Raw genomic sequence first — 26359 nt, 5'->3', positions numbered from 1 at the left:
TGATCCCTGGCTCCTTTTAAAGATCTTTTTAAAAAAAGTAATGCAAGATATATATGTTTATTTTGAAAAATCCAAAATGATGTAGAGGCATAGAAAAGTATAAGAAAGCCCCTTTTAATTCTACCTCCTCTCCAATCTACCTCCCCAAGGGTGACCTCTGTCGATGGTTTGATGTGCATACTTAAAAACTTTTATCAGTGCACTAAGTATAAATATACATATATAGTACATATATTATTTTTTATTGAGATATAATATGTAAAGAAAAATGCACAAGTATAAAGTATATATTTCCTTTTTTTCTACATTTGTATACACCTGTGTAATCACTACCTATGTAGTTTAAAAAAAACAGCTAAAATAGGACAGTAGCATACATGTAAATTTGTGATTTTATTTTATCACGTATCATATCACTATATGCAAAACTACCAACTCAGTGAACATAGCATTCCATAGTATGCCTATATCATAATTTAATTATTTGCCAGTTTAAAAACACTTAGAATATCTCCCTAGAGTTTGCTATTACTAGCACTGTTTTTTTAAATGTTTTATTCATTTCTGAGAGAGAGAGAGAGAGGGAGGGAGGGAGAGGGAGAGAGAGAGACAGCGTGAGCAGGGGAGGGTCAGAGAGAGAGGGAGTCACAGACTGAAACAGGCTCCAGGCTCTGAGCTGGCAGTCAGCACTGAGCCCGACGCGGGGCTCGAACCCACGAACCGCGAGATCATGACCTGAGCCAAAGTTGGATGCTTAACCAACTGAGCCACCCGGGCGCCCCTTACTAGCACTGTTTTGGTCACTGTCCTTATATATACATTTTTGTGCACATGGCTCCAGATTTTTGCATAAAAGTATTTGAGTCAGCGAATGTAATAATCCCTATCATAAGCACAGTGTTTCCTAGATTCCAAGAATGGCCACAGTTATTATCCTTTTGGCTGCTATTAAAACTCTGAGAGGCAGTTCAAGTTATTTATATCCCTTCATGGAGTCAGAGACCAAAGTCAGAGCGGTTACAAGGCTTTGACACTTATAAGTCACATGGTCTTGGGTGGAGGCAGGAACAGAAGCCAAGCACAGATGTGTGACTCCAGATTTCATGACCCCTTCCATTGCTTCTCAATTGCGCTCTAATAGAGCTCTCCATTTGTGTCTGGACTCAGTCCCCAGATTGTGTTACCAAGTTGCCTCTCTGGTCAGAAGAGTTTATTCAGTTCAGTAAAGAGAGGAAGGGAGAGATTGAGCTCTGGTGGCAGACTCACTGGCTTTGCATCTGAGCTCCACTGCTGATTAGCCAGGTGACATAGGACCAGTTCTAAGCTGCAACTTCCTTTAACTGTAAAATGGAATGAAACACAGCATCTCCTTACAAGGTTATAGTCAGAGAAATATTAAATGAGAAATATATTAAATGAGAAAATGGGTGTAAATAATTTAGCAAAGTTCCTGCCATTAGAAGAGTTCAATAAGATATTTTAAATAATAGCTTTATTTGAGACATAATTCACATATCACAAAATCAACCATTTTAATACGTATAATTCAGTGGTTTTTAGTATATTCACAGAGCCGTGCAACCATCATCCTGATATAACTTTAGAGTATTTTCATCATCCCAAATAGAAACCCTCCATCTACTGTCACCCTCCAATTCCCCCCAACAGCCCTAGCCCTAGGCAGCCACTAATCTACTTTTGGACTCTATAGATTTGCCTCTTCGGACTATTTCATACGAATGGAATCATACTCTACATGTCCATTTGTGTAGGGCTTATTTCCCTTTGCATATGGTTTTCAAGGTTTATCCATGTTGTAGCATGTATCAGGACTTTGTTCCTTTTTTTTGCAGAGCCATATTTCATTATATGGCTCTACTACCTTTGTTTATCCATTCATCACTTGATGGATAAATAGAGTGTTTCTGCTTTTCAGCTATCATGAATAATGCTGCATTCAGGTACAAGTTTTTGTTTGAATGCCTGTTTTTAATTCTTTGGGGTTATATATACCTAGGACTGTATATATATTGCATTATGGCATATACTCCATAATTCATATACTTTACTAAATGAACTTTAATAAATTCCACCAGGACTGGAGTTGCTAGGTCATCTGGTTAATCTTTTGAGGAATATATTCCAAAATGGCTACATCATTTTATAATGCTGTCGACTATGTGTGAAGATTCTAGTTCCTCTACATTCTTACTAATACTTGTTGTTTTCCATTTTTTGAAATTATAGCCATGCTGGTGGGTGTGAGTGGTATCACATTGTCATTTGTTTTTTAACTTTTTATATGTTTTTATGTATTTTTGAGAGATAGAGTGTGAGCAGGAGTGAAACAGAAAGGGAGACACAGAATCTGAAGCAGGCTCCAGGTTCTGAGCTGTCAGCAAAGAGCCCAACGTAGAGCTTAAACTTGTGAACCACGAGATAATGACCTGAACTTAAGTCAACTGACTGAGTCACCCAGGCGCCCCTCACACTGTGGTTTTGATTTGCATTTCCATTATGACTAATGACGTTGAGTATCTTTTCACATGTTTTCAATGTGATTCTAACTATTACTTATTCAACAGATACTTACTAATTCCTACTTTGGGCAACTCATCCTTATCCTTTTTACATGGCTTAGAATTACCCAACTAGACCATGAGCTTTTTGAGAACAAAGACATGACCTGCATTGCTGTGCCTCCAATGTCTTGATCAGTGATGACCACTTCAAAATACCTAATATACATATTGAGTAAATAAATGAATAAATCATCATTGGGTATGGGAATTCATTGGTGAAGTTGAAAGCTAGCATTTCTTTTTTTTTTTTTTTAAGATTTAACTGGCTTTTTTAAACAATTCATGAATTGGGCAGCATCTATCTAGCAAGTAGAGGGGGCTCTGAGGAGATGTATAAAATGGAAAGTGTTTCTAGAAAGAGGGTGAAGCAAGAAAGTTGTCAGCAAAAGAAATTTTTTCAGGAAAGTTGGGTTTTCCTTAGGGGAAAAGGAAAGGGATCTTATCATGCAGATTATTACATTTTTCTTTGGGGGCTAGAGACAGCCCAAGTGGCAGACTCATTGGTGCCCATTAGAATATTCCTGACTGACTTGTTAAGAGTAAATTTTGGTAGGAGGTTGAAACTGCAATAAGATTATGTATTAAGCCCTAGTTTGGGAGCTTGGTCTAAGTGACACTATTTTAGGCCTGTGGTTTATCTTTTTAACAATTACCCCACTTTTGATCAGACTTGGCTTAACTGAAACATGTGATCAAAATTTAAGACATTAGAGTCACTCTCAGCTACTGCTCTGAAGTTCCTACAGCTTTGCAAGCAAGCATTTCTTAATCATCTACTTTGTGTGTGTCCCTTGTCTGTGGTTGGGCTTTAGTGACAGGCAAATTAACTCCAAAATGATTTGTCCTGGCCCCAATCATCATTCTGCTTGACATTACAGTTTTAACTCTGATGAGGTTCTGCTAATACTTGGGTCCAGATAAGTGTGGGTATTATATGCAAGCACATGGTAAGAAGAAAAACAAACAGTGCTCCTACCAGGAAGTCACTGTGAGCTTCTCTGGGAAATACTGTGAGGCCTGGCTGACTCCTGACAATTAGAGGCAATGTGTGCCTGGTGTATTGAAACCCTTGTGCTATCTTTTGGTATTAGTGGATCTAAGGGAGTGTTTTGTGTTTAAAGTGCTTTCAGTTCTGCCAGGAATAAGCATCCACAGTCTTGGGTGAATTAGCAGAATGATTCTGGCAATTTTCATCTACATTTATTGTGAAAAGTATATGTTCCTTCAGAATATGGAGTGAAACAACATTGAATTATTTGCAGCGTTGACTATTTCAAGGCCTTTATTCCAAAGGTATAAGTCATGTTGAAAATTGGAAACAGACTTTATTTACTAAATACATTACTGCTTTGCTTAAGACAGTTTTCCTATTTATTATATACTCTAACAAGTTAAACATATTAGAAAGGCAGGGTAGACACATGGGAAGATCTTGAGCCTCAATGCCAAATAGACCTGATTCACATCAACTTCGGTCATTTGCTAAATATGTGATCTGGGGATGTGGGGTAGGTCGAACAAAGCCCCCCAGCGGTGTCCGCATCCTAATCTTCAGAACCTGTGTATATGTTATCTTGCATGGCAAATTTGACTTTGCAGATGTGACTAAGGTTATGGACCTTGAGATGGGGTGTGTCCTGGGCCCTGTCTAATCATGCTGAAGTCAGAGAGATGCAGGAAGTGGGAGGCAGAAGAGACTAGGCAGAAGGGAAAGTCTGAGAGATGCAAAGTGTGAGAGGGACTGGACTCGCCTTTGCTGGTTTGAAGATGGGAGGGCACTGAGGTGAGGAATGTAGGGGCCTTAGGGGGCTGAGTAAAATTCCTGGCTGACAGCCAGCAAAGAAATGGGAATCTCAGACCTACAACCACAGGGAACTGAATCTTGCCAAAAAGCTAATGGAACTTGAAAGCTCATTTTCCCTAGACCCCCCAGTAAAGAGCACAGCCCTGCTCACACCTTGACTTCAACCAGTGAGACCCTAAGTGGAAGACCCAGTTCAAGAAGGCCATTCCTGCATTCTGATCTACAGAACTGTGAGATAATAAATGGAAGTCGCTGTAAGCTGTTAAGTTTGTGGTAATTTGTTATAGCAGCAGTAGAAAGCTTATACAGTAACCGACTGTAAATTGGAAATAATACCTACCTTGAAGGGTTGTTTTAGAGATTAGAAATTACATATGTAAATTGCCTGGCATATAATAGGTAGCCAATAAATGATAGCTTCATATGTGGAGGGACCAGAATGAGAAATAGAGGAGAAAAGATGTTAATAGAAAGAAAAAGGATCTTTGTTCATATGTGAAACTATATTTGCATAAGGTCAAGTTTAGCTGACTGGTATTACACTGATTGGCCACTGGTTGGTAACAGTTTGAGAACATCTGCTCACCTGCTTCTACTGCTGAGTATTTAAAAAAAAATAGCATGTTCCAGTGACAAGTGATGCAAGGAAGTGTTGTGAGGCAGTAAATATTTAAATGAATTCTAATAAATCACTGGAGATATTATGCCGGGTAACTGCATCCTTTTTCCACTACTGCTGAAACAAGTTAGCTCTGATTTCCTGTTTTTGCAGTGAGGATAGTGGCAGTAGGAAGGAAAAAGTCCATTCATACAGAGCTCTACCTGCATGAATTTCCTCATCTTGGGGACCCAAGGAACAGGGAATGACCCCAAGGAATGAATACTAGATCCCCCAGAGATGGTAAAGCTCCAGTCCTGGGGGCAACAGAGAAAGATCTCACGCTATTCTTTGATACAAGGACATAGAATTTTCCTGAGTGGACCTGGGAATCGAGAAAAAACTTATTGGAGCATACTGGTCTCCCATGTCCCCTCTTCTACCCTCCCACCTTGTGTCTGGACACAGCCTTGGCATCCCTTGTGTATTAGTCAAGTCTGTTGCAGTAACAACCACAAACTTGGTGAATTATAGCAGTGATTTCTTTCTTGTTCATGTTACATGCTGGCGGGTCTGGGTCTACTCTTGGCTGTGAGGTAGCTTCGTGCATTTCTCATTCTAGGACGTAGGCTAAAGGAGCATGTTCATTCTGTTTGGGATATGTTACATTCATGACTAGGGGAAAAAGAAAGAATCACAGCCATACCATGCATTTAGCTTAAGACTTCTGCTCAGATGTGACAGATGTCATGTCCGGTCACATCCCACTGGCCACTTATGTCAATGGACTGAGAAGGTATACCTCTTAGCCCTCCCATATGAGACACTGCAAGCCACATGGCACTATGGGTATGGATACATAATCCTTTTTACAGGAATAAAAGGGAAAATCATTGAGAACCCATTATCCAGTCTACCAGAATTTATCCTTCAGAATCAAGACTTACTACCTTACTTCCTGCTTCTGTTCCGTTAGACTTACTCAAAGTTCCTGTCCTGCCTGCAAGGGACCTTGTCCTGGTGGTTTGAGCTTCTCTCCTTAGATAGGATACACTCTATTCCTCCTGCCATGCAGAAAGGAATGCAAATTGTTTCAAGGGTATGGGGACTTATTGAGGAATANCATACAAGAGTCTCTCATGGTTTGCCTCCCTCCCTCTCCCCCACTATTTTCCCCCCTTCTTCTCCGCCACGGTCCTCCGTTAAGTTCCTCCTAATCCACCTATATGTGCAAACATATGGTAGCTGTCCTTCTCTGCCTGACTTATTTCGCTCAGCCTAATGGCTTTAGATAGCTCAGGTGACCCAGGGACTGACCCTGCTTATTTTGGACACAGGTCACCCTCAAAGAGACTAGTTCAGTGAGATGCTATGCACTCAAACCTATTTTGACTCAAATTGAAAGAGCATCAAAGGAGACTTGGTTTTAGTTTGCATTAGAAAGGACACTGTGGTGGAAAGAATCTTGTCATAATGAGCCTGTTTGTATTTGATGGAAAAGAGACAGGTTCATCTCACCAAATGGACACTTGGGAAAGGAGCAGGAAAATTCCTTATGGCAGTATTTGCTAAGGCATAATCAAAACTGAATTCTGCTCAGAACAACACACCACAACTGGTCATAACCACGTAGAAACGTGCGAGCACACACACAGACGCACACGCACAGCTTGCTGATTAAAGATCATAAACTAGAATAACCCCTGTTGGCTAGACCTGTGCTAGATCTATATATGAAGGCTCTTTCGTTGACCCATGAAAATGAGACTTATTCTGAGTCTCATACAAAGACCTGTGGACTCAAGAAAAGGCAAATTTTCACTGCCATATTAGCATAACCATTATGAGCCTCTTTTTTCTACTGCTTAAAGTTTCTTGATTTTTATACATCAGAGAATGCCTTAGGAAATCCCTTCACTGGTGTGTCAAATAAAAAAAAATCTCAGCTTTTTTTTTTCCTTACAAAAAATCTCTGGGAGAGGGTCTGTTTTTGGTTCTTTGTAAGGTGGTTCCATATAGGCAAATTTTTCATTATTAAATCTTTCCTTCCTATATCTTTTTCCCCCATCAGTGGTTCTTTCAATATAATCCCAGTACATTTAAAAATTATCATATACAAGACAGACACATCTTAAATTATACAGATTCCTAAGAGCTTGAGAAAGTCCATGCAGAATTTGACCTAGAGCTTTGGTCAAGGATAGTGAGCAGTGAGACCATTACTGCTGTTTTATCAGATGCACACCTGAAGATGTCATCACTAATCAGTCACCACAGTCTTTCTTACTAAGACTGTAAAGAATCCACACACTAAGGGAATCTCTTTTGGAACAGAGTTACGTCATCAAATGGAATTAAAAAATCCCACAACTCAGCATTGTCACTTTCTGCTGGGTACACTACTTACTTAAACTTTCTGAACATAAAGGAAACGTAGTAAAAATACCACTTTAAAGTTTTAGGGTGGGGTGAGGATGGGGACCGTAGTGTTTTCCTGTAATTCTGGTATTCTGTGATTTTGTTAACCAGTCTAAGGGCACTCAGTCCGTATTTTCAGTTTTATAGATTTTGAACCTATCCCTTCTCATTCTTCATCCTTCTGTACAAAGATTCTAAACATATTTGGCTCTGTTCTCATAAGTCAACCCTCCTACAAGCATACATCCTTTTGATCATTTATATTACCCTTTCCTATAGCAAAGCCAAGTATAGAACACCTTTTTAGGGTATAGCCTGACCACTGTGTGTGGTATGCCAGGTGGGAGAATGCAAGTGAAAGGGTATCTGAGGAAAGGGTTCTACCTTCTAGAAAAGTAAGATATCCAGAACAATCATAGACCCCAGACCACATCTGTGTCTGTGGTCCCTAGATAAGTGCACTTTGTGTTTCCTTTCCTATTTTGTCCTTAGATTATAACGACCCTGAACCCTTACTCATACAAATTTTCAAGCAGTCTGATCTTTCTCTCTGGGACCCTTCTCTGGGACTTGGCCTCTTATAGTTCCCAAAGTTCCCAGGGTTCTTGGTCCAAAGGGTTAATCCCTAATGTTCTTATTTGTTGCTGAAGATGGAACAAACTGTGAAGAGATGTTCTAATTGCTGCTGCTGTTCTATGCTGAAGGTCTAGCATCTCCATGCAAGCTAAGCCCTCATTCCCCCTGCGGGAGTGCCGTTGTCTCTGCTGCCCCATTCAGACTTGGAATAGATGATAGCATACTCCACCTCCTGGTCTTATGATCGTCTCAAGACGTGCTGCGTCTTAATTGGTAAGGGCCTTAAGAGTTACAGCTTGTGATAATCTCTCTCAGGCACCCACCCACACACATACACGCAAGCACACTTGTGCACAGCACCCCCACCCCCACCAATTGTTTTCCCAACATGCAACCATAACACTAATAGAGTTAGGCCAGCCAAAGCTGATAGAAACAGCAACCACCACTCTAACCAGAACTAGCTTGACTTCCGGTGTTGCATTTGAGTCACTATTCCAGACTGTTTCCTCTCTCCCAGGAATCCTTTTTGTCTTTTACCATCTGGCCTCATGAGGGGCCATTCCACCCATCAGATTGGCTTTACTACTGTATTTTTTTAACCACAGTGTAGTGGGAGGTGGAAATTCTACTCATTCTACCATAATGATCCTTGGTTCCTACATAAACTTATGGGTACAAATTGATATGCATGGGAATGATAGGAAAAACACCATCTGCTGTCACCCAGTAAGACTGTTGAAAAACCAGGAGCACCTGGGTGGCTCAGTCAGTTAAGTTTCTGACTTCAACTCCGGTCATGATCTCGCCATCTGTGAGTTGGAGCCCTGCATCAGTCTGTGGGCTGACAGCTCGTAGCGNTGGGGATGAGCGCTGGGTGTTATATGGAAACCAACTTGACAGTAAACTAAAAGAAAAGAAATATTTAGTAAAAGAAAAAAATAAAAAAAAAATATAAAAAAGAGAAAAGAAACACCAAACTGTTGTCTAGTTTACCTCTCACTCTATGGCAGTATCCAATTACATCCTTATTTAAGAACAATGGTAGAATACTGATTTACATTTACATAACTTAAAGGGGATATTGCATGATTTTTTTTCCGGAATAAAGAAAATCTGTTTTATTTAAATTTTTTTTATGTTTTATTTATTTATTTTTTTTGAGAGAGAGAGAAAAAGAGAGACAATGTGAGCAGGGGAGGGTCAGAGAGAGAGGGAGAGACAGAATCCGAAGACAGGCTCCAGGCTCTGAGCTAGCTATCAGCACAGAGCCTGATGCAGGGCTCCGACCCACCAACTGCAAAATCATGACCTGAGCTGAAGTTGGACACTCAATGGTCTGAGCCATCCAGGTGCCCCAAGAAAATCTGTTTTAAAGGTGAATTGCTTTCTAACTCTGGAAAAAGAAAACTAACTAGGAACTTTTTAAATGTTTATTTAAATTTCAGTTAGTTCACATATACTGTAATATTGGTTTCAGGTGTACAATATACTGGTTTGACACGTCCATTTATCACCTGGTGCTCATCACAAGTACACTCCTTAGTCCGCATCACCAATGTCCCCCATGCCCCTGCCTACCTCCCCTCTGGTAACTATCTGTTTGTTCTTTATAGTTAAGAGTCTGTTTCTTGGTTTGTCTCCCTCTCTTTTTTGTTCCTTTGTTCATTTGTTTTGTGTCTTAAGTTCCATATATGAGTGAAATCATATGATGTGTGTCTTTCTCTGACTGACTTAATTTTGCTTAGCATTATGCTCTCTAGCTGCATCCATTTTGTTGCAAATGGCAAGGTTTTATTCTTTCTGTGGCTGCATAATATTCCATTGTATATGTATACCACATCTTCCTTATCCATTCATCAGTTGATGGACACATCTATTGTTTCCATAATTTGCTATCATAGATAATACTGCTATAAATATCAGGATGCATTTATCCCTTTGAATTAGTTCTTTTGCATCCTTTGGGTAAATATCCAGTAGTGTAATTGCTGCCCTGTAGGGCAGTGCTATTTTAAAATTTTTGAGGAACCTCCAAACTGTTTTCCACAGTGACTGTACCACTTTGCCTTCTTACCAACAGTGCAAGAGGGTTTCCCTTTCTCCACATCCTTACCAACATCTGTTGTTTCTTGTGTTGTTGATTTTAGCCTTTCTGAAAGCTGTGAGGTGGTGTCTCATTGTAGTTTTGATTTGCATTTCCCGAATGATAAGTCGAGCATGTTTTTATGTGTCTGTTGGCCATTTGTATTTCTTGGGAAAAATGCCTATTCATGTTTTCTACCCATTTTTAATTAGATTATTTGCTTTTTGGGTATCGAGTTTTAGAAGTTCTTTATAGATTTTGGATACTCACCCTTTATCAGATATGTCATTTGCAAATATCTTCTCCCATTTTCTAGGTTGCCTTTGGTTTGTTGATTGTTTCCTTTTATGTGCAGAAGCTTTTTTTTTTTGATGTGCTCCCAATAGTTTATTTTTACTTTTGTTTCTCTTGCATCAGGAGACATATCTTGAAAGAAGTTGCTGTGGCCCATTGTCAAAGAAGTTACTGCATGTGTTCCTCTTGTTATCTTCTATGATTTTTATGGTTTTAAGTCTCATATATAGGTCTTTAAGCCATTTATTTTTGTGTATGGTGTGAGAAATTGATGCAGTTTTCATTCTTCTGCATGTCACCATCCAGTTTTCCAACACCATTTGTTGAAGAGACTGTTTTTTGTTTTTGGGTTTTTTTTTGCCATTGTATATTCTTTCCTGCTTTACTGAAGATTAATTGACCATATAGTTGTGGGTCCACTTCTGGGTTTTCTGTCCTGTTCCATTGATCTATGTGTCTGTTTTTGTGCCATTACCATACTGTTTTGATTACCACAGCTTTGTAATTGATGTAAAGTATGGAATTGTGATGTCTATAGCTTTCTTTTCTTTTTTAAGATTGCTTTGGCTATTCGGGGTTCCATACAAATTTTAGGATTGTTTGTTCTAGTTCTATGAAAAATGCTGTTGGTATTTTGCTGGGGGTTACATTAAATGTGTATATTGCCTTGGGTAGTATAGACATTTTGACACTATTTGTTCTTATAATCCATAAGCATGGAATGCCTTTCCATTTTCTTTGTGTCGTCTTCAATTTCTTTCATCAGTGTTTTATAGTTTTCAGCTATAGCTATAGGTCTTTCACCTCTTTGAATAAGTATATTCCTGGATACCCTATGTTTATTGGTGCAATTGTAAATGGGATTGATTCCTTAATTTATCTTTCTGAGGCTTCGTTATCGGTGTATAGAAATGCAACATTCATTTGCACATTGATTTTGCATCCTGCAAGTTTACTGAATTCGTTTATCAGTTCTAGCAGTTTTTGGTGGAGTCTTTCAGGTTTTCTATATATAGTATCATGTGCAAATAGTGAAAGTTTTACTTCTTCCTTACTTATTTGGATGCTTTTTATTTCTTTTTGTTGTTTGTTTGCTGTGGCCAGAACTTCCAGTACTATGTTGAATAAAAGTGCTGAGAGTGGACATACTTGTCTTATTCCTCACCTTGGAGAAAGGCTCACAGTTTTTCCCCATTATGATGATGTTAGCTGTGGGTTTTTCATATATGGCCTTTATTGTGTTGAGGTATTTTCCCTCTAAACCTACTTTGTTGAGGATTTTTATAATGAATGGATGTTGCACTTTGTCAAATGCTTTTTCTGTGTCTATTGAAATGATCATACAGTTCTTATCTTTTTTCCTATTGATGTGATATGTCACTTTGGTTGATTTGTGAATAGTGAGCCACCCTTGCAACCCAGGAATAAATCCCACTTGATCATGGTGAATGAATTTTTAAAATGTATTGTTGGATTCAGTTTGCTAGTATTTTATTGAGAATTTTTGTATTTATGTTCAGCAGGGACATTGATTTATAGTTTTCTTTTTTAGTGGTGTCTTTATCTGGTTGTGGTACCAGGGTAATGCTGGCCTCATAGAATGAATTTGGAAGTTTTCCTTCCTCTTCTATTTTTTGGAATAGTTTGAAAAGAATATGTAGTACTCTTCCTTATATTTTTATGATTCCCTATAAATATTTTTTAACTTTAAAATATTTATTTTTGACAGAGAGAGCGAGAGAGCAAGAGCATGAGCAGGTGAGGGGCAGAGAGATAGGGAGACTTAGAATCTAAAGCAGGCTCCAGGCTCTGAGTTGTCAGCATGCATCAGCCTGATGCAGGGCTCAAACTCACGAATCATGAGATCATGACCTGAGCCGAAGTCAGATGCTCAACAGACTGAGCCTCTATGAATTTTTTTAATGTTTATTTTTGAGAGAGACAGACAGACACAGACATACAGACACACACACACACATACACACACACACAGAATCTGAAGTAGGTTCCAGGCTCTGAGCTGTCAACACAGAGCCCAGTGTGGGTTTGAACTCACAAACCACGAGATCATGACCTGAGCTGAAGTCGGACACTTAACTGACTGAGCCAACCAGGCACCCCTCCCTACGAATTTTTATTAACCACCTAACTCATGATCTCATTGGATAGATTTTTAAAAATAATTTCTCATTTAAGTTTTAGTTAACATATAGTGAAATATTGGTCTTAGGAACAGAATTCCTAAATTCTATATGCATCACTTATATACAACACCCAGTGCTCATCACAAGTGCCTTCTTTAACACACATCACCCATCTGGCCCATCCCTCACCTACTTCCATCAACCCTCACTTCATTCTCTATCATTAAGAATCTATTGTGGTTTGGGGTACCTGGCTGGCTCAAGTTGGTTGAGCATCTGACTTCAGCTCAGGTCATGATCTTGCAGTTCACAAGTTCAACCCCACGTTGGGCTCTGTGCTGACAGCTCAGAGCCTGGAGCCTACCTTGGATTCTGTGTCTCCCTCTCTCTCTGCCCCTCCCCTGCTCGTGCTCTGTCTCTGTCTCAGAAATAAACAAACATTAAAAAAATTTAAAAAAGAGTCTCCTGTAGTTTGTTTTCGCCTCTTCTCTACTTCTCCTTCCCATACATTCATGTGTTTCTTTTCTTAAATTCCACATACGAGTGAAATCATATGGTACTTGTCTTTCTCTGATTGACTTATTTCATTTAGCATAATGCATTTTAGCTCCATCCATGTTGTTGCAAATGGCAAGATTTCATTCTTTTAGATGGTGAGTAATATTCCATTGTATATATATACCACTTCTCCTTTATCCATTCATCAGTTGATGAACATTTGGGCTCTCTCCATAGTTTGGCTATTGTTAATAATGCTGCTATATAACATCTGGGTACACCTACCTCTTAACTTCTGTATTTTTGTATCCTTTGAGTAAATACCTAGTAGTGCAATTGCTGGATCATAGGGTAGTTCTAATTTAGGTTTTGTAGGAACCTCCATTTTGTTCTCTCTTCTTTAAATGTTTGGTAGAATTTGCCTGTGAAGTCATGTGGTCCTGGACTTTTGTTTGTTAGGAGATTTTTTAAATTCTGAATCAGTTTCATTGCTGGTATCAGTCTGTTCCATTTTCTGTTTCTTCCTGTTTCAGTTTTGGTAATTTATATGATTCTAGACATGGTATATGTTTCTAGAAATGTATCTATTTCTTCTGGATTGCCCAATTTGATGGTGTAAAGTTTTTATAATATTCTGTCATAATTGTTTGTATTTTTGTGGTGTTAATTCTCCTCTTATTTGTGATTTTATTTATTTATGGATACTTTCTATATTCTGTTTGATACATTTGGCTGGAGGTTTATCAATTTTTTTTAATGTTTTATTTATTTCTAGGAGAGAGAGAGAGAGAGACAGCATGAACAGGGGAGGGTCAGAGAGAGAGGGAGTCACAGACTGAAACAGGCTCCAGGCTCTGAGCTGGCAGTCAGCACAGAGCCCGACGCGGGGCTCGAACCCACGAACCGTGAGATCATGACTTAAGTGAAAGTCGGACGCTTAACCGACTAAGCCACCCAGGCGCCCCGGAGGTTTATCAATTTTATTAATTTTTTCAAGGAACCATCTCGTGGTTTCATTGATCTAGTGTATTTAAAAAATTTTTTATATCATTTATTTCTGCTCTAATCACTTTTATTTCCTTTTTTCTGTTGGCCTTAGGCTTTGTTTCTTGATATTTGTCTAGTTCCTTTAGGTGAAATTAGGTTGTTTATTTGAGATTTTTCTTGCTTTTTGAGGTAGTCCTGTATTGCTATAAACTTCCCTCTTAGGGACTGCTTTTGTTACATCTCAAAAGTTTTATACTATTGGATTTTCATTTTTGTTTGTTTCCATGTGCTTTTTAATCTCTTCTTTGATTTCCTGGTTGATCCATTCATTGTTTAGTAGCATGTTGTTTAACCTCCATGTATTGGTGGTCTTTCCAGATTTTTTCTTATGGTTGACTTCTAGTTTCATAGCATTGTGGTCAGAAAAAGTGTATGGCAGGACTTTAATCTTTTTCAATTTGTTGAGGCTTGTTCTGTGACCTAATATGTGATCTTTTCTGGAGAATGTTCCATGTGCAATTGAAAAGAATGTGTATTGTGCTGTTTTAGGATAGAATATTCTGAATATATCTGTTAAGTCCATCTAATCCAGTGTGTCTTTCAAAGCCATATTTTCCTTGTTTATTTTCTGTTTAGATGATCTGTGCCTTGATGTGAGTGGTGTGTTAAAGTCTCCTACTATTATTGTGTTGTTATTGATTAGTTTGTTTACATTTGTTATTGTTTTATATATTTGGATGCTTCCATACTGGGTTCATAAATATTTGTAATTGTTATATCTTCCTGTTGGATTGCCCCTTTTATTATTACATAGTATTCTTCTTTGTCTCTTTTCTTCTTTAAGTTTTTTTTTTATTTCAGTGAGAGAGAGAGAAAGAGAGAGAATCATAAGCAGGATCCATGTTGAGAAGGGCTCAATCCCATAACCCTGGGATCATGACCTGCCAAAATCAAGAGTCAGATCTTCAACTGACTGAGCTACCCAGGCACCCCTGTCTCTTCTTACAGTCTTTGTTTTAGAGTCTAGATTGTCTGATATAAGTATTTCTTACTCCAGCTTTCTTTTGGCATCCATTTACATGATTGATGTTTTTCCATCCCATCACTTTCAAACTGTAGATGTCTTTAAGTCTAAAATGAGTCTCTTATAGGAGGCATTTAGACAGGTCTTGTCTTTTTTTAATCTATTATGACACCTTATCTGTTTTGATTGGAGCATTTAGTCCATTTATAGTCAATGAAATTATTGATAGATATGTATTTATTGCCAATTTTAAACTTCTTTTCTGCTTGTTTCTGAAGATCTTCTCTGATCCTTTCTTTTCTTTCTCTTTAATGTTTTGCTGATTCTCTTTAGTGATATATTTGGATTTCTTTCCCTTTATTCTTTACATGTCTATTAGTGGTTTTTATATATGGTAATCATTAGGTTTATATATAAACTTTAATATAGACTGTCTGTATTAAGTTGGCCCTTCATGTTTGAACCCATTCTTTTCTCCTCTCCTCCCCACATTTTAGTATATATTTTATATCCCTTTTTTCTGTGAGTTCATTGATTTGATTTTTACCGAGGTTTCATTTTTACTATTTTGTGTTTCCTGCCTTTATACTGTCACTTTTGGTCTCTTCTTCCCACTCAAAGAGTCCCCTTTAATATCTCTTACAGGTCTGGTTTAGTGGTCATGATCTCCTTTAGTTGTTTGTCTGGAAAACAACTTATCTCTTCTTCTATTTTGAATGATAACCTTGCTGGATAGAGTATTCTTGGCTGTAGATATTTCCCATTCAGCACTTTGAATATATCATGCCACTTCATTCTGGCTTGCCAAGTTTCTTTTGAGAAATCTCCAGCTAGCCTTATGGGCTTTCCCTTGTAAGTTACAGATTTCTTTTGTCTTGTTACTTTTAAGATTTTTTTCTTTATCACAATGTTTTGCAAATTTAATTATAACATGTCTTGGTGTTGGCCTGCTTTTGTTGATTTTGATGGGAGTTCTCTGTGCCTCCTGGATCTGGATATCTGTTTCCTTCCCCATATCAGGGAAGTTTTTAGCTATTATTTCTTCAAATAAATTTTCTGCCCTCTTTCTGTCTCTTCTTCTCCTGGGACTCCTATAATAGGAATGTTATTCATTTGATGGAGTCATTGATTTCCTTAAGTGTATTCTTTTGTTGCATAATTCTTCTTTCTCTCTTCTGTTCAGCTTCATTATTTTTCATTATTTTGTCTTCTGGTTGTTCATTCCTCTCCTTCTTTAGACCTGCTGTTCATTGCCATCAAGGGTGTTTTTAATCTTGTTTATTGCATTCTTCATCTCTGATTGATTCTTTTTTATGTCTTTTATCTCTGAGGTAAGGATTTCACTAATGTCTTCTATTCTTTTCTCAAGGCCAGTGAATATCCTTATGATTGTTGGTTCAAATTCTCTTTTAGGCATATTACTTAAATCTGTTTCTCTAGATCCCTGGCTGTGGTCTTATCTTGTTCTTTCCTTTGGGATAAATTCCTCCATCTTTGCATTTTGTCTAAGCCTTTGCCTTCTTCTCTGTTAGAGAAGCCAGTTGTGTCTCCTGCTCCTGAAAGCAATGGCCTTATGAATAAGATGTCATGTAGTGCCCAGGGCCTAGCACTTCAGGGAGTGTGCTGTATATGCTCTGCTGTTGTGTTCTGGCTGCTCTGTCCTTTGTGCCAGTCATCTGCAGAGGCTCTGCTTGCCTGCTGTGGGCAGTATTTAGTACCTGGCCTAAATGTGGGGAATTTTAACTAGGTGTTCACTGGTCTGCCTGTGACATGAGACCTGTCACCACTTCCACCAGAGCTGAGGACCTACAAAACTCTCTGGTTGGGAGATGCGGTATGGGCAGGGGTTTGTTCTGGTCTTCTGGGAGAGGAGCCCACTGAACTGGGACTGAAGCAACTGGGACAGAGAAGCACAGCCCTACTGGAGGACAGGGTGGTGGGATTAATGTAGGGACATTAGGCAGCCAGTGCTGGCGCTGTGGTGGTTTCCACATATGGCTCTGTGTTTATGCTAAGAGGTAGGGGAGGATAATGGCACTGCAAGCTCCATTGTTCTTGGTGAGGTGTCTCTATGAATGCTGTCTCAGGGACATGCTTCAAGAAGAGCAAATTCTCTTCCCTCTGTGTGCCCCAGGTGCTCTTCAGATCACTCTTTCCATGCTGTCTGATCCTGGGTTGTTTGCCTGCCTTCTCTCCAGGATGAGGATAGTGCCCTCTGACCTTTAAAACTCCAGGCTTTAATTCCTGCTGGTTGCAAGAACTCAGGAAATACAGTTCCTCTCATTTTCCAAGCCAGTGCCTTTGGGGAAATGTTCTCCTTGTGCATTCCCCTGTGTGCTCCTCTCTCTCTCTCTTGCCCTTTTCTGCAACCATAGCTCCCTCCCCTCTGTAGCAGCTGTGATCTATTTCTCCCCTAAATCACATCTCCACATTTTCTGCTACCTTCTTCGATGTGGCCTCTTCTGTCCCTTTAGTTGTGGAGTTTGTTCTGTCTGTCATCAGGTTGATTTCTGGGGTATTTAGGATGATTTGATAGTTATCTACTTGTGTTTGTGGGAGGAGGCTAGTCTAGGGTCCTCCTACTTTGCCACCATTCTCCTGCTTCCCCAACTGTGAATTTTTAAATAATGATTCTCCATCATACAAAAGTAAAATGTTTTCCTACCCATCAGCATGGAATATCTTTCAATTTTTTGGGGTCATCTTTAATTTCTTTCATCAGTGGTTTATAGTTTTCAGAGCACAGGTCTTTTACACCCCTTGTTTAAGTTTATTGCTAAGTATTTTATTATTTTGGGTGTGATTGTAGATGGGAATTTTTCTTTCTTTTTTTTTTTTTCTTAAGAATTTCTTTATTCCCTATGCTACAGTTGATGCTTCTAAGAAGATAGACATAAAACATAACATCTTCCTTTTATCATATGTCTTTCTCCAGTCAAATATTTCTAATTTCTTGGTTCCCCCTCAAGACTCTATGGCTGAGACTTTGCTCATTTAAAAAATTTTTGACTCCCGCTAGATTTGTTTTTGCAAAATTTAAAACACACCTTCTTAATACATGAAACTCAGAATGTGACACTAGATACTGATCCATTCAACTCTGGCTACATTCGCAATCAGATTCATCTGGGAAGGAGTCCTAGCTCTGCCACTTATTCATTGTATGATCTTGAAGTAGTCAATATTATCAGATGAGGACTAGAAGATAGTCATGTAGTAAATATTTATTGAAGTATCAGCATTTGGGTTGCGACAATAAACAAGAAAAATAAGGTCTCCACCCTCATAAAACATGTATGTCAAAAAGAGTACAGACAAGCTTATTCCTATGGCTGTTTCCATAGGCTGTGTTAAGTACTGGGATATGGAATGCAGGATTTTACAGAGGGACATAGGAAAGGTATACAGTCTACACTGGGCAGGGGCCGTGAGTGGGAAGTAGATCCTTCCCAGAGGAATTGGTATCTAAGGGGATACCTAAATCAATGAGCCAGGCAAAGAGAGTGCAGAGGGATTGGACAGTGGTTCTGAGGAGAGAAGGAGTAAATTTACCATGATACAAGAGAGCATGATGATTTAAAGGAACTGAATATTAAGTATTAGTCAAGAATATTCCTATGACAAGTGACAGAAATCCATTTTCAACTAGCTTAAATGAAAAAGTAAGATTTATTTGCTCATTAATCAACCTATGGGTAGACTTGGCTGGCATCACGGATGGCAAGCTATAGTGACTGAAAAATTGCCACAACTCTCTTCACTTCTGCCTGTGCTGTTTGCTTACTTTTGTGGGTTATGTTCTCTACTTCTAGATAGTAGACTATTTTCTCCGTGCAACTTAGAAAATGGACACCAGCTATGCTGAATTAACAACACAGTAGTTCTGGCATTGGTCATGGTTGGTTATTAAGACATTAGGAATGTGCTTGACAAAGAGGAGTCAGATTTATTATGATTCAGTATTAGAATGTAATTATAAAGTTGGAGAGGTAAAATGGGGCCAGATTAGGATTATGTAGGTTATACTTAAGAGTNGATGATTTAAAGGAACTGAATATTAAGTATTAGTCAAGAATATTCCTATGACAAGTGACAGAAATCCATTTTCAACTAGCTTAAATGAAAAAGTAAGATTTATTTGCTCATTAATCAACCTATGGGTAGACTTGGCTGGCATCACGGATGGCAAGCTATAGTNCTCATTGCCATGTAGTATTCCATGGTATAGATAAACCACATCTTCTTGATCCATTCATCTGTTGATGGACACTTAGGCTCTTTCCATGTTTTGGCTATTGTGGAGAGTGCTGCTATGAACATTGGGGTCCATGTGCCCCTATGCATCAGCACTCCTGTATCCCTTGGGTAAATTCCTAGCAGTGCTATTGCTGGGTCCTAGGGGAGTTCTACTGTTAATTTTTTGAGGAACCGCCACACTGTTTTCCAGAGGGGCTGCACCAGTTTACATTCAGGTGGGATTTTTTCTTAATTTCTCTTTCTTCTACTTCATTATTTGTGTATAGAAATGCAACTGATTTCTGTACATTAATTTTGTATCCTGTGACTTTACTGAATTCATTTATTAGTTCTAGTAGTTTTCTTGGTAGAGTTTTCTGTATGTGGTACCATGTCATCTGCTAATAGTGAAAGTTTTACTTCTTCCTTATCAATTTGGATGCCTTTTGTTCCTTCCTCATCTGATTGCTGTGGATAAGACTTGCAGTACTATCTATGTTAAATAAAAGTAGTAAGAGTAGCCATCCTTGTCTTATTCCTGACCTTAGTGGAAAAGCTCCAGTTTTTCAGCATTGAGTATGATAGCTGTGGGTTTTTCATATATGGCCTTTGTTATTTTGAGGTATGTTCTCTCTATTACCTGGTGTGTTGAGAATTTTATCATGAATGAATGTTGTGCTTTATCAGAATAAATAAATAAATACATAGATGCATACATACAAACATACATAAGAAAGCCCATACTACCCAAAGCAATCTATAAATTTAGTGCAATCCCTATCAAAATATCAACAACAATTTTTACAGAATTATGGCAAATAATACTAAGATTTGTATGGAACAACAAAAGACTTTGAATAGCCAAAGGTATCTTGAAAAATAAGAATAAATCTGGAGGTACCACAATCTCAGATTTCAAGATATACCACAAAGCTGTAGTAATCAAAACAGTATGGTACTGGCACAAAAATAGACACATAGACCAATAGAACAGAGTAGAGGGCCCAGAAATAAACTCATACTTAATTGGTCAATAAATCTATGATAAAGACAAGAATATACAATGGTGAAAAGACAGTCTCTTTGACAAACAGTGTTGTGAAAACTGGACAGATGCATACAAAAGAGTGAAACTGGACAACTTTCTTACACCATACACAAAAATAAACTCAAAATGGATTCAAGGCCTAAATGTGAGAACTGAAGCTATAGCCCCCCTAGAAGAATACATAGGAAGTAACTTCTTTGATATTAGTCATAGATACATTTTTCTTGATATGTTTCCTCAGGTAAGAGGAACAAAAGAAGAATTATACTATTAGGGTTACACCACAGTAAAAAGCTTTTGCACAGTGAAGGAAACTAAAAGGTAACCGACCGAATGGAGAAGATGTTTGTAAATGATATACCTGATAATGGGTTGATATCCAAAGTATATAAAGATCTTATACTATTCAACACCAAAAAAAATTATATGATTAAAACATGGGCAGAGGACCTGAACAGACATTTTTACAAGGAAGACACACAGATGGCTAACAGACACATGAAATGATGTTCAGCATCCATCATCATCAGAGAAATGCAAATCAAAACCACAATTAGATATCACTTTCCACCTGTAAGAATGGCTAAAATAAAAAAGGCGGTAAGTAGCATATATTGATAAGGATGTGGAGAAAAAGGAACCCTTGAGCAGTGTCAGTGGGGATGCAAACTGGTGCAGCCACTGTGGAAAATCGTATGGAGTTTCCTCAAAAATTATAAATAGAATTACCATCTAATCCTAAAAATCTACTATTGAGTATTTACCCAAAGACAATGAAAAAAATAATTCCAAAACATATTTCACTCCTATGTTCATTTTGGCATTATTTATAATAGCCAAGATTTGGAAGTACCCCCAAGTGTCCATTTATAGATGAATGGATAAAGAAGACATGTTGTGTATATGTGTGTGTGTGTGTGTGTGTGTGTATGTATGTGTGCATATACATATACACATATATCTACACATTAGCCATAAAAAGAATGAAACCTTATCATTTGCAACAAAATGGAGGAGCTAGAGGGTATAATGCTGAGTGAAATAAGCCATTTAGAGAAAGACAAATACCATATGATTTCACTCACGTGTGGAATTTAAGAAGCAAAACAAAGAAAAAAGAGACAAACAAGTAGATGCTTAAATACATAAAGCCAACAGGTAGTTGCTAGAGGAGTGGTGGGTGGGAGGAGGGTAACATAGATAAAAGGGTTAAGAGTATGCTTATCTTGATGAGCACTGAAAAATGTATAGAATTGTTGAATCATTGTATTGTACACCTGAAACTATTTAACAGTATATGTTAATTATCCTTCAAAAAAAGAGTAAAATGTTTTCTCTAGTAGGTACTTTCTGACAGTTATAAAAGAGAAGGATCATAGTTTGAGGGATTTTTGATGAAGGTCCTTATGTCACAACTTCATGGGATGTTGTCTTTGGGAAAAGTCTATAGCTCTCGATCTCTTTCCAGAGTTGGAATCTGAGGTGTAAGTAGAGTTTGTATTGTCCAAATATGTACACAGGTAGCTTTTTAGGACTGCAGTGATGAGGTGACATTGATGTATCCTGACTGATGCTCTAATGAATCAGATTGCTATATAAAATGAAATGAACCTGACTAGTTAAATAGAACATCCCTCTCTAAGGTGATGTCAAGCTTTATCCCTCATCCTCTTTCATTAATTTTCAATTTTCAGTCTGGAACCAAATGCAATTCTGCTTATATTGTTACCCATAATGAATTCATTGAGGAGTGCTTAGAAGGAAAAAAGCAGTTGTCTATTTTTCAGGTTTTTAGAAAAATGGAAAACGGCATTATTTTAAAATCTACTTGCATGGTGATTTAGTTTCTTATTACCAATTGGAATAAATGAAAACCTCATCTTAAAGTCTGAAGAGAACAACACTTTTGAATAAAAATATCATTAAGCCCCTGGGAGCTCTGGTTTTCATGGTCCCGGCTAGGGTTGCCAGACTTAGCAAATAAAAACACAGGATGCAGTTAAATTTGAATTTCCAATTAAACAGATAAAATTTTAGTTTAAGTATATTCCATGTAATATTTGCAACATACATATACCAAAAAATGTTTTTCTAATATTCATATTTAACTAGGTATTCTGTATTTATCTGGCAAACCTACTCCTAGCTTTGCTGGTCTCTTGGGCTAGGTGGCTAGTATAAAGTCTTAGGAGCAAGCAGTTATCAGGCATTTGGCATCAGTCTGGTCCAACAGCAGGAAGACATTTTGACATTAGGTAGCATGTGGCAGGTAGAGAGTATGACAGTATTATAGACAGGTGTTCAGGCAGGTAGATAGGCATGATGATGGTGATCCAGCAATAAAGATACTGCCTCAAGGTCTAAGGACCTAAGACCAAAACAGGACCTCAGTGGGAAAGGAATTGAGGTATACATCACTGGATTAAGGCAGCCCACAGGAGTTAGTTAGTAATTGAATAGAACCCAATTTTTAGAGTGGGAATATATGGTAAGGTCTCAGCTACTATAACCAGGGTACAAAGTTAAAGCAAGAGCAGAGACAAAGTTATTAATATCCAGTTATTGGCACATAGCTCCTTACATTTCCTGATCAGAATAGGTTGTCAATTACATGGTCCCAAAGCATTGGCTGGGGCTGAGCGTATGTTTAGGATTAAGTAACCATAGCTTCATAAATGGAAGAGCTATTAACGTATATTAGCTATTAGGGGATTGGGCTGCAGAAAGTTATGAGTCATTTACTGGCACTCAATTTATTGAGCCCCCACTAGATGTCCAACACTAGGGTAGGTATTGTGGGCACTGGGAGACATTGCGCTTGTCTTTATTCTTCTATATATACCTTACTTAGTAAATGATTGGATTTGGACTTCAGTCTGGACCAGATAGTTTCTTCCTGCTCCTCTTTACTAAGTACAACTTTAATCTCTGGAAATAATGTAAGAGGCAACCAACAGGAACTTGGAAAAGTAGGGAAATTTGGTAAAAAGAACAGAAATGGGTGTTTGAGCCCCAACCTCCCACCTTTTCCCCTACCCAACAGCATAAGCAACACAAATCCAGCATTTCCTGACCCCCATCTAGCAACCAAAGGAAATAGCCTAGATAACTAACCTGGTGAGCCAGTACCTCCACTAGGGGGACAGACTGGTAGTCCCTCTGTATTTGTGAGGGCTGCCATGACAAAATACCGAAGATTGAAGGAATGCTTGCAGCCTGTACATCTCGTAAACTCCAGACTCAACTTCTAATTAATATATTCAAACTGTTGGCTAATAAACATCTGAAATTCAACATGTTAAGACCTAAATTGATTGTTTCCATCATTAAACCTGTTCTTACAATATAGCCTTCCTTTTCTCAATTGAGAGAAATTCCATCTTTGCAATCACTCAAGGCACAAATTTAAGGATCGCTTCCCTCTCTCATATCCTACCTCCAGTTGTTTTTTTTTAAATTTTCCTTTAATGTTTTTTTAAATTTATTTCTGAGAGAGAGAGAGAGCAAGAGCGAGAGAGAGCGAGAGCAGGGGAGGGTCAGAGAGAGAGGGAGATACAGAATCTGAAGACAGGCTCCAGGTTCTGAGCTAGCTGTCAGCACAGAGCCCGACATGGGGCTTGAACCCACAAACCATGAGATCTTGACCTGAGGTGAAGTCAGATGCTTAATTGACTGAGCCACCAGTTTTTATTTTTTAGCAAATTCTGTTGATTTCAAAATATATACAGAATCTCACCATTTTTCACAACCTCTACTTTATTATACTCATCCAAGCCATCGTCAACATCTCCTTGGGTTACTATAATAGCCTGCTAATGGTCTCCATACTTTTCCTTATTCTTCAATTTATCCTAAATATTTTAACACCGGAATAGTCCTTTAAAAATCTAAGTCTTATCATATCATTCTTCTAACTCAGAACCCTCCAGTGGCTCACTGTGCACTGGCTTACAAAGCCTTAAGTAATCTGATCTCTCATCACCTATTGAATCTTGCTCTTTCCCACTCCCTCAGTCACTCTCATCCAGCCACACCTCATGGTGCTCTTCAGTTACTCCTGCCTTCGCATTGGCAGTTCTCTTCTACCATTTCTCGGTTTAACTAGCTCACTTACTTACCTCCTTCAAATCTTTGATCAGATGTGACCTTGTCAGTGGGGGCGTCTTGGACCATCCTTTTTAATAATGCAATTGGCCCCCAATCTGACACTCCTCACCCCCTTTATCTTCTCTCTTTACTTTCCATAGTATTTATCCTTTTTAAAATATACTATATAATTTATTTGTTGTTTATGCATTACCTGTTTCTTCCCACTAGAATATAAGCTAATTGAGCGCACGGATCTTGGTCTGCTTTGTCTACCATTGTACCCCAAGTGTCTAAAACTGTGCCTCTTGCATAGTTGATGCTGTCAGTTCTTACTTAATGAAGGAATGGACTGTATTCCCAAGAATGAGGTCTGTGACACATTCATGCAGGAGGAATTAGGCCTCACACAACAGTAATAATGGCTATTATTTGTTATCATTATTGAACATATGATATATGCCAAGAACCTAGCTGAGCAAGGGTTGTCTGCTCCTAGTTAGATGGGGGATTTTTCCTTTGGGGATTGGTGGTGGGACTTAATATTTTTGTTAAGACCCAGATAAAGTCCTCTTCATATATAAACAATATTTTAGCTACTACACAGGTAATATTGAGCCTTCTAGTCAATTAAATACTTAGTAGGACAAATTTATGCTTGAATCTGATTCTGTATCCATAGCTCCTAGCCAGATGCATAGTGGATATTCAGTCACTGTTGGTTAGTTGAGAGAGTTGGCTGAATGAATGAATAGAGAAGTCTCCTAATTTATGTTCCCATGTGCCTTCTCCTCCAGTTGCCCTGGGTTATTTGCCTTTCTTCATGTATTATTTATCCTTATACCCTTAACACCTGGTGTTTTGCCTGTCACAGTAAGTACTCATAGTACTTTGGATGGGTTGGCAAATGAATAATGAGTCACTGATGTACTAGAAATGTTTATTAAATTCAATCAGATCATTGCTTTGTCAACATCACCTGACCATATAGTATACACATAAGTTAAACCTATCTACACTGTTGGAGGATTCATGCCGTATCCTTCACTGATATTGGCCTGTACATTTTTATCTATGAAGAGGGACAATGTAACTTTCCTGAGTTTAACTTGGTTATAGCTTCAGCATTGCCACTCTTTTTAAATAATTCAAAAACTCCCTAACTCCAGCTTTTCCATTCATTCATTGTCATGGGTGCAGGCTATATTGCCTCCTTAGGAGGACTGCCAGCATATTAAAAATAAGAATATAATATTTCCACAGATGAACCTTTTAATATTAACATAAAATGTGTAAGCATTGACAGAACAATTAGATTAATTCACCTCTTAGGGCTAGCTTGTTGGGAGCTGACTCATCTAAAATGGTGTTAAATGATTCAGTTATACAATGAATCTATAAAGAGCTGACATAAAATATTAGCTTCATTTTTATATTTACCTTTGCATTTTAACATTATTAAAATAAAAAATGAAAGCATTCTTCATGAGAAACATTTGTATTAATTTACGGTTGTTATTCACGTAATAGCAGCATTAAACTTACAAAAGATGTGTAATGGCTCAAAGAATATTGGGCACTTGTCTTCTGGTTTCAAGATGGTATTAGGCTGTGTATTCACTGAGAAAAAGGCTATTCAGACTTTTAATTCAGGTGAAATAAGGGGTACTGATTAAGGACATCTTTTGCATCACTTAGGATTAGGTTTGTCTGTGAGTAACAAATATGTGAAAATTAGTGCCTTAAACAAGATGTGGGTTTATTTCAGTCTGGAGTGAGGCATTTCAGGGCTAGGATTGCAGCTCCATGGTGTTGGAGACCCAAGCTTCTCTTACTTTGTTGCTCAGCTATGCTTGACTTAGATTCCCAATGTCACCTCAGAGACCAAGTTGGCTCCAGCCATTGCATCCACATTACCTATAGCAGAAAAGGGGAGGAGGGATCCAGAAGGGTACCGCTTCCATTGTTCTTGCAAGTA

The sequence above is a fragment of the Crocuta crocuta genome, unplaced genomic scaffold (genome assembly GCF_008692635.1).
Source record: "Crocuta crocuta isolate KB4526 unplaced genomic scaffold, BGI_CrCroc_1.0 scaffold695, whole genome shotgun sequence".
NCBI lineage: Eukaryota > Metazoa > Chordata > Mammalia > Carnivora > Hyaenidae > Crocuta > Crocuta crocuta.
Note: the sequence above shows the minus strand (reverse complement) of the source record.